This window comes from Chiloscyllium plagiosum, unplaced genomic scaffold (genome assembly GCF_037043375.1).
Source record: "Chiloscyllium plagiosum isolate Xiang-an unplaced genomic scaffold, Cpla_swu_hap1 HiC_scaffold_37, whole genome shotgun sequence".
Classification (NCBI taxonomy): Eukaryota; Metazoa; Chordata; class Chondrichthyes; order Orectolobiformes; family Hemiscylliidae; genus Chiloscyllium; species Chiloscyllium plagiosum.
In genome coordinates, this window is record NW_028270175.1 from 79,858,232 (window position 1) to 79,871,784 (window position 13,553).

The 13,553-nt window shown below is 45.3% G+C and overlaps 1 pseudogene; it reads left to right on the forward strand.

Annotated features, from left to right (window-relative positions):
* The first annotated feature begins 1,910 nt into the window (after window positions 1-1,910).
* On the forward strand, window positions 1,911-2,086 carry LOC122560927 (U2 spliceosomal RNA; annotated as a pseudogene).
* Window positions 2,087-13,553: the final 11,467 nt, after the last annotated feature.

Sequence of the window (13,553 nt, forward strand, 5' to 3'; positions counted from 1 at the left end):
TTGTGCTGTGCTACACCGGGCAGAAAGATCGCTGAGAGTCTCGCATTCCTCAGGGATACGATCGCCTACGTGCAGGACAGAGAGTTGGACAACTGCCTGATCAGCCTGGACCAGGAGAAAGCCTTTGACAGGATGTCACGCAGGTATATGAGAGATGTTCTCTCCAAAATGGGCTTTGGGGTGGTAATCTGCAATTGGATCAGACTGCTCAACACCAACATTGTCAGTGCAGTCTCAGTCAACGGGCGGGAATCAGATAGCTTCACAGTCAGATCTGGAGTCAGGCAGGGCTGCCCCCTCTCTCCTGCCTTGTTTGTGTGCTGCATAGAGCCATTTGCCGAGTCCATCAGGAAGGATGCGAGCCTGAGAGGGGTGAGTATTCCTGGCAGCGGGGGCCTGCAGGTTAAGGCCTCCCTGTACATGGATGACGTCGCCGTTTTCTGCTCGGATCCGCTGTCCGTGCGCAGACTCAGGTGCATTTGTGACCAGTTCGAACGGGCCTCGGGGGCCAAGGTAAACCGAGGCAAGAGCGAGGCCATGCTCTTCGGGAACTGGGCTGACCAATCCTCGATCCCATTCACCGTCAGGACCGACCACCTGAAGGTGCTGGGTATTTGGTTCGGAGGGGCTGGGGCGTGCGCCAAGTCTTGGGAGGAGCGTATCAGCAAAGTGAGGCAGAAACTGGGCAGATGGAAGCTACGGTCGCTCTCCATCGCGGGAAAAAAACCTGGTCATCAGGTGTGAGGCACTGTCATTGCTATTATACGTGGCACAGGTCTGGCCTATTCCCAGAACCTGTGCCGCTGCAGTCACCCGGGCCATCTTCCAGTTTATATGGAGGTCAAAGATGGACCGGGTCCGAAGGGACTCACTGTATAAAGATCTGGGCAACGGAGGAAAAAATACACCCAATGCCACCTCCACCCTGATGGCCACCTTTGTGTGTGGCTGCATCAAGCTGTGCGTGGATCCCCGGTACGCAAACACCAAGTGTCACTACGTACTGAGGTTCTACCTGTCCCCGGTGTTGCGAAGGATGGGCCTGGCCTCGCTGTCGCGGAACGCTCCGAGTAGTTGGACCGTTACGTATCACCTGTCCTTCGTGGAGAAGTTTATAAAGAAAAACATCTTTGACCACAAGTCCATCAGGAAATGGTCAGCACGTAGTGTCCTTGAGACCCTTCGGGAAAAGGAGAGGGCGGATCCTATCGAGCGGTTCCCTGAGCAGACTGTCAAAGCCATTTGGCAGAATGCCTCATCGCCAGAACTTTCCAACAAGCACCAAGACATGGCTTGGCTGGTGGTGAGAAGGGCTCTGCCTGTGAGATCCTTTATGCACGCCCGGACTCTCACCGCACACTGCCCTCAAAGCGGCTGCGGGGGGGGGGAGGGGGGACGAGACTGTCACACACCTCCTTCTAGAATGTGCCTATGCAGAGGAAGTCTGGAGAGGAATGCAGTGGTGTTTGTCGAGGTTCGTCCCGAGCAGCGCCGTGACGCGGGACTCCGTGCTCTCCGGTCTGTTCCCCGGGACGCACACCGAGACGAACATCAACTGTGCCTGGAGGATCATCAACTCGGTGAAGGACGCTCTCTGGGTGGTCCGAAACCTGCTGATCTTCCAGCTGAAAGAGTTGACCCCGACTGAGTGTTGCAGACTGGCACATTCCATGGTCCAGGACTACGTGTTGAGGGACACGCTGAAGCTTGGGGCAGCTGCCGCCAAGACCACTGTGTAAAGTCTGCCTACCAAAAGAAGAACACGGGGCCTATGCAGTCATTTGGGCTCTGCTGACGCCTCAGCTAATTATATAGGCATATGATCAAAAAATGTACAGCCCTGTATAAAAATGATAAGTTTTGTTCTCTGTATGTACATGTTTACATATGTATGGCATGACCAATTGTACAGACCATCAAATCATTTTATGAATAAAGTATATTTTTGAAATAAAAAAAAATGTCCCTGACTGAGGGACTGAATATTAATCTGATTTTTGCAGGAAGGAGTTGTGTTAGGAGCTTGCTCCACTAACTCCACGCATCGCCCCAGTATTGCAGTGTTTCTGGGAATGGTGTGTCCCTCATTAAAGAATATTAAAAGCAGCTTTGTTTGTCCTCTTTTTGTTATGCTTTTGCCTTATTCCGTATGTTCTGAGTACGGACAGTTTTCGTTAGTCAAGTCAGACTTGCCTTTGTGCAAATCAACTTGTTCTACAATCCGATTTGTCTGTGTCTTTCTGCGTGTTATGTTCAGCACTCACTCTCAGTGTCATCACTTCATCCCTGGTAAATGCCGCCCCTTCCCACCAACTCCAATTCCGAACAACAAAAGTAAAACAAATTCTGGATTAATGGTGCTGGAAGAGCACAGCAGTTCAGGCAGCATCCAAGGAGCTTCGAAATCGACGTTTCGGGCAAAAGCCCTTCCTCAGGAATAAAGGTGCTCTTCCAGCACCATTATTCCAGAATTTGGTTTCCAGCATCTGCAGTCATTGTTTTTACCTCAAAAGTAAAACAAAGTTGCCCACCAGCTCTACCTAATGGCAAACGGCATTTCAGAATACAAAATGGAGAACATGAAGCTATTGAAGTAATCAACAGTTCGCATTTTGATGATGATGAGAATCACTTTGATATATTAAATGAGAGATTTTGAGAACAATGTGAAGCAGACAAAGATGTGATGTATTTAAACCACAGAATCAGAGAGATGTGCAGCACAGAAAAAGATCCTTCAGTCCAACTTGTCTATGCTAATCAGATATCCTTATCTAGTCCCATTTGCCAGCATTGGCCCATATCCTTCTAAATTCTTCCTGTTCATATATCCATCCAGATGCCTTTTAAATGCTGTAATTTAGTTTAATTTAAATGCCTCCACCACTTCCTCTGGCATCTCATTCCATACACGCACCACCCTCTGCATGAAAAAGTTGCCCCTTACATCCCGTTGAAATTTTTCCCCTTTCATGCTAAACCTATGGCCTCTAGTTCTGGACTCCCCCACTCCAGGGAAAAGAACTGCTGATCTCTATATTGTACAGAGTGACTGCTACTCTCTATATGATACACAGGGACAGCTATTGTCCATATTATACACAGGGACTGCTGTTCTCTACCTTATACACAGGGACTGCTGTTCTCTATCTTATACACAGTGACTGCTGTTCTCTATATTATACACAGCGACTGCTACTCTCTATATGAGACACAGAGTCAGCTCTTGTCCATATTATACACATGAACAGCTGTTCCCTGTATTATACATAGGTACCGCTGTTCTCCAGATAAGACACAGGAACTGTTGTTCTCTATGTCATACACATGTGCTGCTAATAGACAGAGGGATTGCTGTTCTCTATATTATAGACAGGGACTCATGTTCTCTGCATTGTACAACGTGTCTGCTGTTCTCTATATTTTCACAGGGACTGCTGTTCTCTATACTATATCCTGCTGTTTTCAGGAACTATAGACCGGTGAGCCTGACGTCAGTTGTGGACGAGTTATTGGAGGGAATCCTGAGGGATAGGATTTACACGCATCTGGAAAAGTAAGGACAGACTAGGGATAGTCAATGTGGCTTTGTGCATGGGAAATCATGTCTCACAAGCTGAATTGAGTCTTTTGAAGTATCACCAAAGAGGATTGATGAAGGCTTTGATAAGCTCCCTCATGGTGGCCTGGTGAGCAAAATTTGGTCAGAAGGAATATAGGGAAATCTAGCCATTTGGGTACACAACTGGCTTGAAAGTAGAAGACAGATGGTGGTGGTGGTGGTGGAAGCTTGCTTTTCAGGCTGAAACCCTGTGACCAGTGGGTTGCCACAGGGATTGATGCTGAGTTCACTGCTTTGTGTCATTTATATAAATTATATGGATGTGAGCAAAGGAGGTACAGTTAGTAAGTTTGCAGATGAAACCAAAGTTGGAGATGGAGTGGACAGCGGTGACGGTTACATCAGAGGATCTTGATCAGATGGGTTGATGGGCTGAGGAGTGGCAGATGAAGTTTAATTTAGGTAATTGAGAGGAACTGCACTTTAGAAAGGAAAATCAGGACTGCGTTTATACACTTCATGTTAAGGTCCTGGGGAGTGTCCAATGAGACCTTGGAACACGATTCATAGTTCCTTGAAAGTGGTGTCGCAGATGGATAGGATAATGAAAAAGGTGTTTAGTATGTTTTCCTTAGTGGGACAGAGCACTGAATATAGTAGTTGGGTGATCATATTGCAGTTGTGCAGGACATAGGTTGGGCCACTTTTGGATTATTGTGTTGCAATTCAGACTTTCTTCCTCTTTGAAGCGTGTTGTGAAACTTGAAAGGTTTAGAAAATACATGGGAACTAATGTTCTCTGCAATATTCACAGGATCTGCTCTTCTCTATAATACAGACAGGGACAGCTACTCTCTGTAATACACACCGGGACTTCTGTTTCATATACTCCAAAATTGCTGTTTAGCATAGCATACACAGGGACTGCTGTTCACGGCAATATAGAGAGTAAGTGCTATTCTGTATAATCTAATATTGCAGGTCAGACGATGACCCAGTGATGGACTGCTAATCCAGAGACCAGGTAATGTGCTGGGGACCCAGATTCAAATCCTGCCATGGCAGATGGTGGAATTTGAATTCTAGAAAAATCTGTAAGTATGAGAGGAATCATGGCCATGAATCCATTGCTGATTGTTGGAAAAAACTCAACTTGTTCTGGAATGGCTTTTAGGGAAGGAAATTGCCATCTTTACCTGGTCTGGTCTCCATGTTTTTCCAGAACCACAGCAATGTGGTGGAATCTTAACTGCTCTTTGCACCATTCGGGATGGTCAATAATTGCTGGCCGAGACAGCAACACCCTCATCCCACAAATGAATAAAAAAGATAACATTTAACAAACTAGAACAGAAACAATGTGCCACAATCTGGCACTGTAACATGACTTTGATTACTACCTGAGGTCCTGTGGGGTATAAATTGTGGAATTTATATGGAATAGTTTTTTTCAAAAATTGTGGAGCTGGAAAAACACAGCCAATCAGGCAGCATCCGAGGAGGAGGAGAGTCGATGTTTCCATCCTAAGCTCTTCCTCAAGACCATCTGTCGTTTTCCAGCACCACACTTTTTGACACTGATCTCCAGCATCCGCAGTCCTCACTTTCTCCCGGCATAATTTTGTTGGTGTTTTTTTTCTGTGTCTCTGAAGTTAACAGTATTTCTGTAATTGTGGTGATTTCTTAAAAGGACAGGTGTCAAAGCTGGGCTGTAGAATGGATGGGTTTTGTGCAATAATGAATGTTGATTAAAGCTAAGCTGTTACGTCTCAAAGTCAAATAAATGTAAACTTTTAGAAAGAGATTCACTTAACTCACCAAATTTCTAACCACTCTGTTTAAGCTGAATTTCGAAGGCAACTAAAGTGATTAACTTTACCCCAAACTGTAATCCCAGCATTTCAAGCAAACTATGTCAGTAATATTGCTCACATCCAGGTGGAAACCTGTTCTATTGTTTTGAAAACAAAAGGAGTTGAAGCTTTTGATATGAAGTGTGAAGGTGATGCTGATTGGCTGGGCCATCATAACCATGGAGATGTAGCAAAAACAGTCAGCTGTCAATCTTAACTCTCAGACCAGATGGGTGGACTCTGATTGGTCAGGGTGTCACTATGGGGATACAGCAGAGTTTGGTTGTCTCCATGATGGAAAAGCGCAGCAGGTCAGGCAGCATCCAGGGAACAGGAGAATCGACGTTTCGGGCATAAGCCCTTCTTCAGGAATGAGGAAAGTTTGTCCAGCAGGCTAAGATAAAAGGTAGGGAGGAGGGAATTGGGGGACGGGCGTCGGAAATGCGATAGGTACCTGGGGGTGCAGTGAGATGCCTTTCTCATCAAAGAAGTACAATGTCTGTAAAAATTCCTTTTGCCAACATGACCCAGAGTCCTGCGGAATTATATTTGTTGCTTCTAACTCATGCACAGATGCATCGAGCTGTTGATCTTGAATTGGTTTCCAGTTTAACTCTTAGAATAATTCAGATTATTGAATCAATGATTTCCAAAGCAGAATCACTTCTAATGAGGCTTACAAGCATGGGCTGGTTGAGCGCAGGCAGCTTGCTGCCAGAAGAGAATGATCAAATGGACATGTTTTCTGACACGGTCCACCAGTTGTCAGAATGTAGGGCCGACATATCCGGCATGCCACCTGCACCAAAACCCATGTAATGTTATTCATTTGTGACTCACCTGTTGGCTTTGTGTGTGAAGGTGGTAAACTGCCTAATGATGCCAACGATAGAATTTGTTCTCACGGTTCACTGCACCCACCAAGTATGGGTTTCCTCTAGACACACAGAATCGATGTCCCTTTTCTGTCCTATCATTTCTGTTACTGAGTCTGCACAGCCTGAATTGGCTGAATGCTTTGTGAAACTATGGGAATCATGTTTAAATGAGTTGTCCACATGCTCAGTGAAGGATTCCTTCACCATCACGGAGACCATATGAGAGCTACATTCTGAGAGTGATAGCATGCCTAAGTGCTCTTTCAACATTGCCAGCTTATTTATCAGTATACAGCTCAAATAAGCCATTGAAATTCAGACAATCCACTTGTGTCTGATTCAGTGTTCACCAAACATCATCTCTTTTTTCATTTCTGGTGGCATCGTGGCTTTGTGTGAATATTCTCCCCGTGTCTCTTTGCATATTTTCCCCAGGTCTGCATGGGTTTCTTCCTACAATCCAAAGATGTGCAGGTTAGGTGAACTGGCTCTGCTCATAGTGTGCAGGTTAGGTGCATTAGTCTGGGATAAATGTAGAGTAATAGGAGATTAGGTCTGGGTGGCTTACTCTCTGGAGGATTGGTGTGGACATCTTGGGCTGAAGGGCGTGTTTCCACATTGTAGGGAGCCTATGATACACATGAACTGAGCACCTTGTGTTGTTGACTTCGGTTCCAATAACAACTTGTATGACCAAACAGATGGTGTTACCATGGGATATTCTCGAGGGAAAACTCTTCCTAACATCTTTATTGGTAACCACGCAAAACATATCTTTGATGGCATGATACCTTGCCTCTATCTGCTTGCATATCTTCAACATGTTGATGACATGTTTGCGAAATTTGAATCTGCATTAAAGAGTTTCTTTACAAAGCTCGATCATTGCCACCTTATGCTAAAATTCACCACTGAAACGGAGTACCCTTTCCTTGTAACATTCATTGAGAAATCAGCCAAATTGTTTTTAAACTCCGATTACTGAAAGCCGACATTCACTGGTCAGCATACATGTTAGGGTTCCTACAGTCCCCCAAGATCAACTTGTGGGGACCTTCCTGAATACGGTCCTCACCATCCTCTCACTGTGTGGCCTTGACACTGAGAACTATCAAAACTAGTTCTTGTGCTAACAGATTCCCAGATGAAATCATCACTCATTGTACATCGTAAAAACCCATGAAAGGGCCTGTCTCCACCACTTAGACACTGTGCATTATCTGGGAAGGGAAATGTCACAGAATTATAGAGTCATCGAGTCCAACAGCATAAAGGCAGCATGTTCGGCCCATACTGGTCTAGGATGGCCAGAAAATTATATCCACTCTAACCTAATTTCCTCGCACTTGGCCCATATCCTTCTAAACATTTGTTCTCCATGTATTTGATGAAATGCCTTTTAAACGTTGTTAATGTACCCTCCTCAAATACCTCTATCGAACTTAAAAGAATACAGCACAGAACAGGCCTTTCGGCCCACGATGTTGTGCCGAACATTTGTCCTCGCTTAAGCACTTATCCATGTACCTATCCAATTGCCGCTTAAAGTTCACCAATGATTCTGACTCTGCCACTCCCACAGGCAGCACATTCCATGCCCCCACCACTCTCTGGGTAAAGAACCTACCCCTGACATCCCCCCATACCTTTCACCCTTCATCTTAAATGTATGTCCCCTTGTAACACTCTGTTGTACCCGGGGAAAACGTTTTTGACTGTCTACTCTATCTATTCCTATGATCATCTTATACACCTCTATCAGGCCACCCCTCATCCTTCGCCATTCCAATGAGAAAAGGCCTAGCACTCTCAACCTATCCTCGTACGACCTATTCTCCATTCCAGGCAACATCCTGGTAAATCTTCTCTGCCCCCTCTCTAAAGCTTCCACATCTTTCCTCAAGTGAGACGACCAGAACTGCACACAATACTCCAAATGTGGCCTAACCAAGGTCCTGTAAGCTTGGTTACATCACTTCACGACTCTTGAATTCAATCCCTCCGCTAATGAACGCTAATACACATAGGCCTTCTTACAAGCTCTATCCACCTGAGTGGCAACTTTCAAAGATCTATGAATATAGACCCCAAAATCCGTCTGCTCCTCCACCTTACTAAGAACCCTACCGTTAACCCTGTATTCCGCATTGTTATTTGTGCTTCCAAAATGGACAACCACACACTTGACAGGGTTGAACTTCATCTGCCACTCCTCAGCCTAGCTCTGCATCATATCTAAGGTCTACTGGTCACTTATTCCATATACATACTACCCTCTGTGTAAAAATGTTTCCCCTCAGGTTCCCAAGTATTATTTCCCCTCTAACCTTAAACTGATGCCCTCTATGCCTCGATTCCCCATCCCTGGGAAACAGACTGACTTAATTCACCTTCTCCATGCCTCTCATGATCTTACACACTTCTATAAAATCCTCCTCAGTCTCCTGCACTCTAAAGAAAACAGCCCTCGTTTGTCCAACGTCTCCCCATAACTCCGTGCCCTGAGTCCTGGAAACATCTTTGTAAATTTCCTCTGCAGTCTTTACAGTTTAATACAATCCTTCCTATAGAAAAGTGATAAAAACTGAATTCCGTGACTCCCTCGTCAGGTCCACACTCCCCACCAACCCAACCTCCACTCCCGGCACCTTCCACTGCAACCGCAAGAAATGCAAAACTTGCGCCCACACCTCCCCACTTACTTCCCTCCATGGCCCCAAGGGACACTTCCATATCCGCCACAAATTTATCTGCACCTCCACACACATCATCTATTGCATCCGCTGCACCTGATGTGACCTCCTCTATATTGGGGAGACAGGCCGCCTACTTGTGGAACGTTTCAGAGAACACCTCTGGGACACCCGGACCAACCAACCCAACCACCCCGTGGCTCAACACTTTAACTCACCCTCCCACTCCACCAAGGGCATGCAGGTCCTTGGACTCCTTCATCGCCACACCATGGCAACACGACAGTTGGAGGAAGAGCGCCTCATCTTCTGCCTGGGAACCCTCCAACCACAAGGGATGAACTCAGATTTCTCCAGTTTCCTCATTTCCCCCCTCCCCACCTTGTCTCAGTCAAATCCCTTGAACTGAGCACCGCCTTGCTAACCTGCAATCTTCTTCCTGACCTCTCCGCCCCCACCCCACTCCGGCCTATCACCCTCAACTTGACCTCCCTCCACCTATCGCATTTCCAACGCCCCTACCCCAAGTCCCTCCTCCCTACCTTTTATCTTAGCCTGCTGGACACACTTTCCTCATTCCTGAAGAAGGGCTTATGCGCGAAACATCAATTCTCCTGTTCCTTGGATGCTGTCTGACCTGCTGCGCTGTTCCAGCAACACATTTTCAGCTCTGATTAAAACTGAACACAATATCCCAAGTATGACCTCACCAATGTCCTGTACAAGTGCAAAATACCTTCCCGACTTCTCTGCTCAGTGCCCTGACTAATGAAGGCCAGTGTGCCAAAAGCCTTCTTCATTGCCCTCGCGAACTGTGACACCGCTTTCAAAGAATCGTGCACCTGAACTCCATGATCCCTCTGTTCCACTACAATCCTTAAGACCATAAGACCATAAGACATAGGAATTTCCCTACTATTCACCATGAAACTCCGACCTTGTTTTGAATTTTGTCAAAATGCAAGACCTGACACTTCTCTGTGTTAAACTCCATTTGCCATTTCTTGGCCCACTTCCCCAGCTGATTGAGGTCCTGCTGCAGTTTTTGATAACCATCCTCTTTGTCTACGATAAAGCCTATTTTATTATCATCTGTAAACTTACTAATCATGCTTTATACATTCTCATACAATCATTGATATAGATAGCAAATGGCAATGGGCTGAACACCGAACCCCGAGGCATTCAACAGGCCTCCAGTCTGACAAGCATCCTTCCACTATTACCCTCTGCTTCCTACCATCAAGCCAATTGTGGATCCAATTTGACAGATCTCCCTACATTCCATGCGATCTAACCTTCCAAAGCAGCCTACCATGTGGAATCTTACCAAAGATCTTTCTGAAATCCACATAGACTATGTCTACTGACCTGCCCTCATCAATCTTCCTGGTCACTTTATCAAAGATCTCTAACAAATTTCTGAGGCATGACCTCCCACTCACAAAGCCATTCTGACGACCTCTAATCAAACCTTATCGTTCCAAAAGCCTCTCAGGATCTTCTCAAGTACCTTACCTACCACAGATGTTCAGCACACAGGTCTATAGTTCCAAGGTTTATCTTTGCAGCCCTTCTTGAATAAGGGCAGAACATTCACTACCCTCCAATCTTCCAGGACCTTCCCTGTGGGTAACGATAATGGAAATCTATCAGCCAGGGCCCGCGCAATTTCTTCTCTAGCCTCTTGCAGGAAGGCGTCTCAAACATTTGTACTCCAGCAGAATTGTAATCTAGCACAATCTGTAACCTCATGGTCTGACATATCCTCCACTCAATCATTTCATTCATGAAGTTGCCAATAAGAGAAAATCTTGTGGGATTGTAGGAATCTGAATATGTACGCTGACCAATGAATAGGAGTTGAGAAATAATTTGGCTGATTTCTCAAAGAATACATCAAGGAAAGGGTACTCCATTTCAGTGGTACAATTCAGCATAAGATGGAGATTGTAGAGCTTTATAAAGAAATACTTAAATGCAGATTCAAATATTGCAGACATATCATCTACTGTACCTGTTGAAAATATGCAAGGGATAGATTCTAATTATCATGTCATCGAAGATGTGTTATGCATGGTTACTGAAAAAGATGTTGGAAAAGCTGGACCTCAAGAACATCCCATGGGAATACCATCTATTTGGGCAGACATGTTGTCATTGCAATCGGAGTTAACTACACAAGGCGTCAAGTTCATGATTTTGATGAACTCAGACACAAGTGGTACATCTAGATTTCAATGGCTTATTTGATTTGTGTGCTGATAAATTAGCTGGCAATGTTGCTATGGTTAGCACATGGGTATGCTATCGCTCTCAATATGTGTCTCTTATATGGTCTGAGTGAACATAAAGGAATCCTTCACTGTGCATGTGGAAAATTCATTTAGACATGATTGCAACAGTTTCACAAAGCATTCAGCCAATTCAGGCTGTGCAGACTCAGCCACAGATATGATAGGATGGAAAAAAGACAGCAATTATGTGTGTCTGGGTAACCCATACTTGGTGGATGCAGTGAACTGTGAGAACAAATTCTACCATATACATCATATACATCATATACACAAGTCTAACAAGTGATTCACAAATGAACAACATGTCATGTATTTTGGTGCTGGTGGGATGCCAGATATGTAGGCCCTACATCCTGGCAACTGGTGGACCGTGTCAGAAAACATGTCCCTTTGATCATTCTCTGCTGGCAGCAAGCTGCCCATGCTCAACCAATCACTAATGTAAGCCTCATTAGAAGTGATTCCGATTTGGTAATGATTTATTAAATAATCTGAACTATGCTATGAGTGAAATTGGGCACCAATTCAAGATCAACAGCTGAGATGACAGCTTGATGGATTTGTGCATGATTTAGAAGCAGCAAATATAATTCCACAGGACCCTGCTTCATGTAGGCAAAAGGAATTTTCATAGACATTGCATTTCCTTGATAAGAAAGGCATCATGGAGACAGCCAAACACTGTTGTATACCGATGGTGACACCCTGATCAATCAGAGTCCACCTATCTGGTCTGAGATTTAAGATTGGCAGCTAACTGTTTTTGCTGCATCTCCATGGTAACGATGAGCAAGCCAATCAGCATTATCTGCCCATTATGTGTGAAAAGCTCCAACTCCTTTTGCAATGTTTTCTAAAGTATGGAACAGATTTCTACCCATCTGTGAGCAACACTGCTGACACAGTTTTATGAAAATGCTGGGATTGGAGTTTGGGATGCTTTTGATCACCTTTGTTGCATCAGAATTCCATCTTAAACAGAGGGGCAGGAAATTTGGTGAGTTGGGTAAATTTGTTTGACTCACTCGGTTCACAGGTTCAGATAACGGCCGGCAGTGAAGTCCCTTGCGGGGCACTGGGAGACGTCTACGCGAGAAGTAAAAGAGTAAAGATACTCACCCAGTGCCGTCGCAGGAATCCAGCAGCCGTCGTTAACCAGGACGAAGCCCCCAATTGTTAGCGCGAATGAAATGAGAGCAGTCCGAGCCCAGAGTGCGGTTCAACAATCGGTAACGTTTCTTACTACAGTAACGCCGGCGGAGGTCAACCGAGGTCCGAATCTCGGCTGCTCTGATGTTTCCGCGCGCAGCTTCATATTATATACTTTTAGTTGTCAGGATGTGTGGGATTTGAGGATGAATGGGATGATAGTTCCCCATCATCACTGGAGTAGGTGCGAATAGGCTGTTTCCTGCTGTCCCAGGAGAGTTGCAGGGCATGCACAATAGGGTGCTAATTGGTTTATGTAAAACGGGTCCGGGTATTATCTGCTTGTTTCTCTCTGTGAGGGCAGGGGCTAGCACCCCCCTTTGTTCCCTTGGGGTGTTGGAGTGTATTGGTCTGTCCGTACCTGTCTGGTGGATGCCTGTCCTTTGTGTCAGAATGGCTCCGTATCGATGGGTATGTGTGTGTTTCAGTCAGTCTCTTGATGTGATTAGGAGATGGGTTTCCATATTTAATTAATCCAGGAGTTTTGGCCAATGAGTCATGGGTAATGTTGGTCTAGTGTGGATTCTATCTGTCCTCTGTCTCCTATCTCCCAGTCACGTGGGCAGACCAGCAGCTGCTGAGTTTTTGTGGGTTTAAAGCTGCGACTGCTGTTTAAAACACAAAAATGAATTCTTATCGTTTCCTGATGTAGGCATAGTCCCGTGGCAAATGCGGGGCGGCTCTGATGCCCGCTTGCAGTGGTCTAACCAATGTCCTGTATAGCCACAACATGACCTTCCAACTCCAGTACACAATACTTTGGCCAATAAAGGAAAGCATACAAAACGACTTCTCCACTATCCTATCTACCTGCGACTCCACTTTTAAGGAGCTATGAACCTGCACTCCAAACTCTCTTTGCTCAGCAACACTCCCGAGGACCTTACCATTAAGTGTATAAGTCCTGCTCAGGTTTGCTTTCCCAAAATGCAGCACCTCGCATTTATCTGAATTAAAATTCATCTGCCACCTCTTAGCCTAATGGCCCACCTGATCAAGATCCTGTTGTAATCTGAGGGAAACGTCATTGCTGTCCACTACACTTCCAAGTTTGGTGTCAT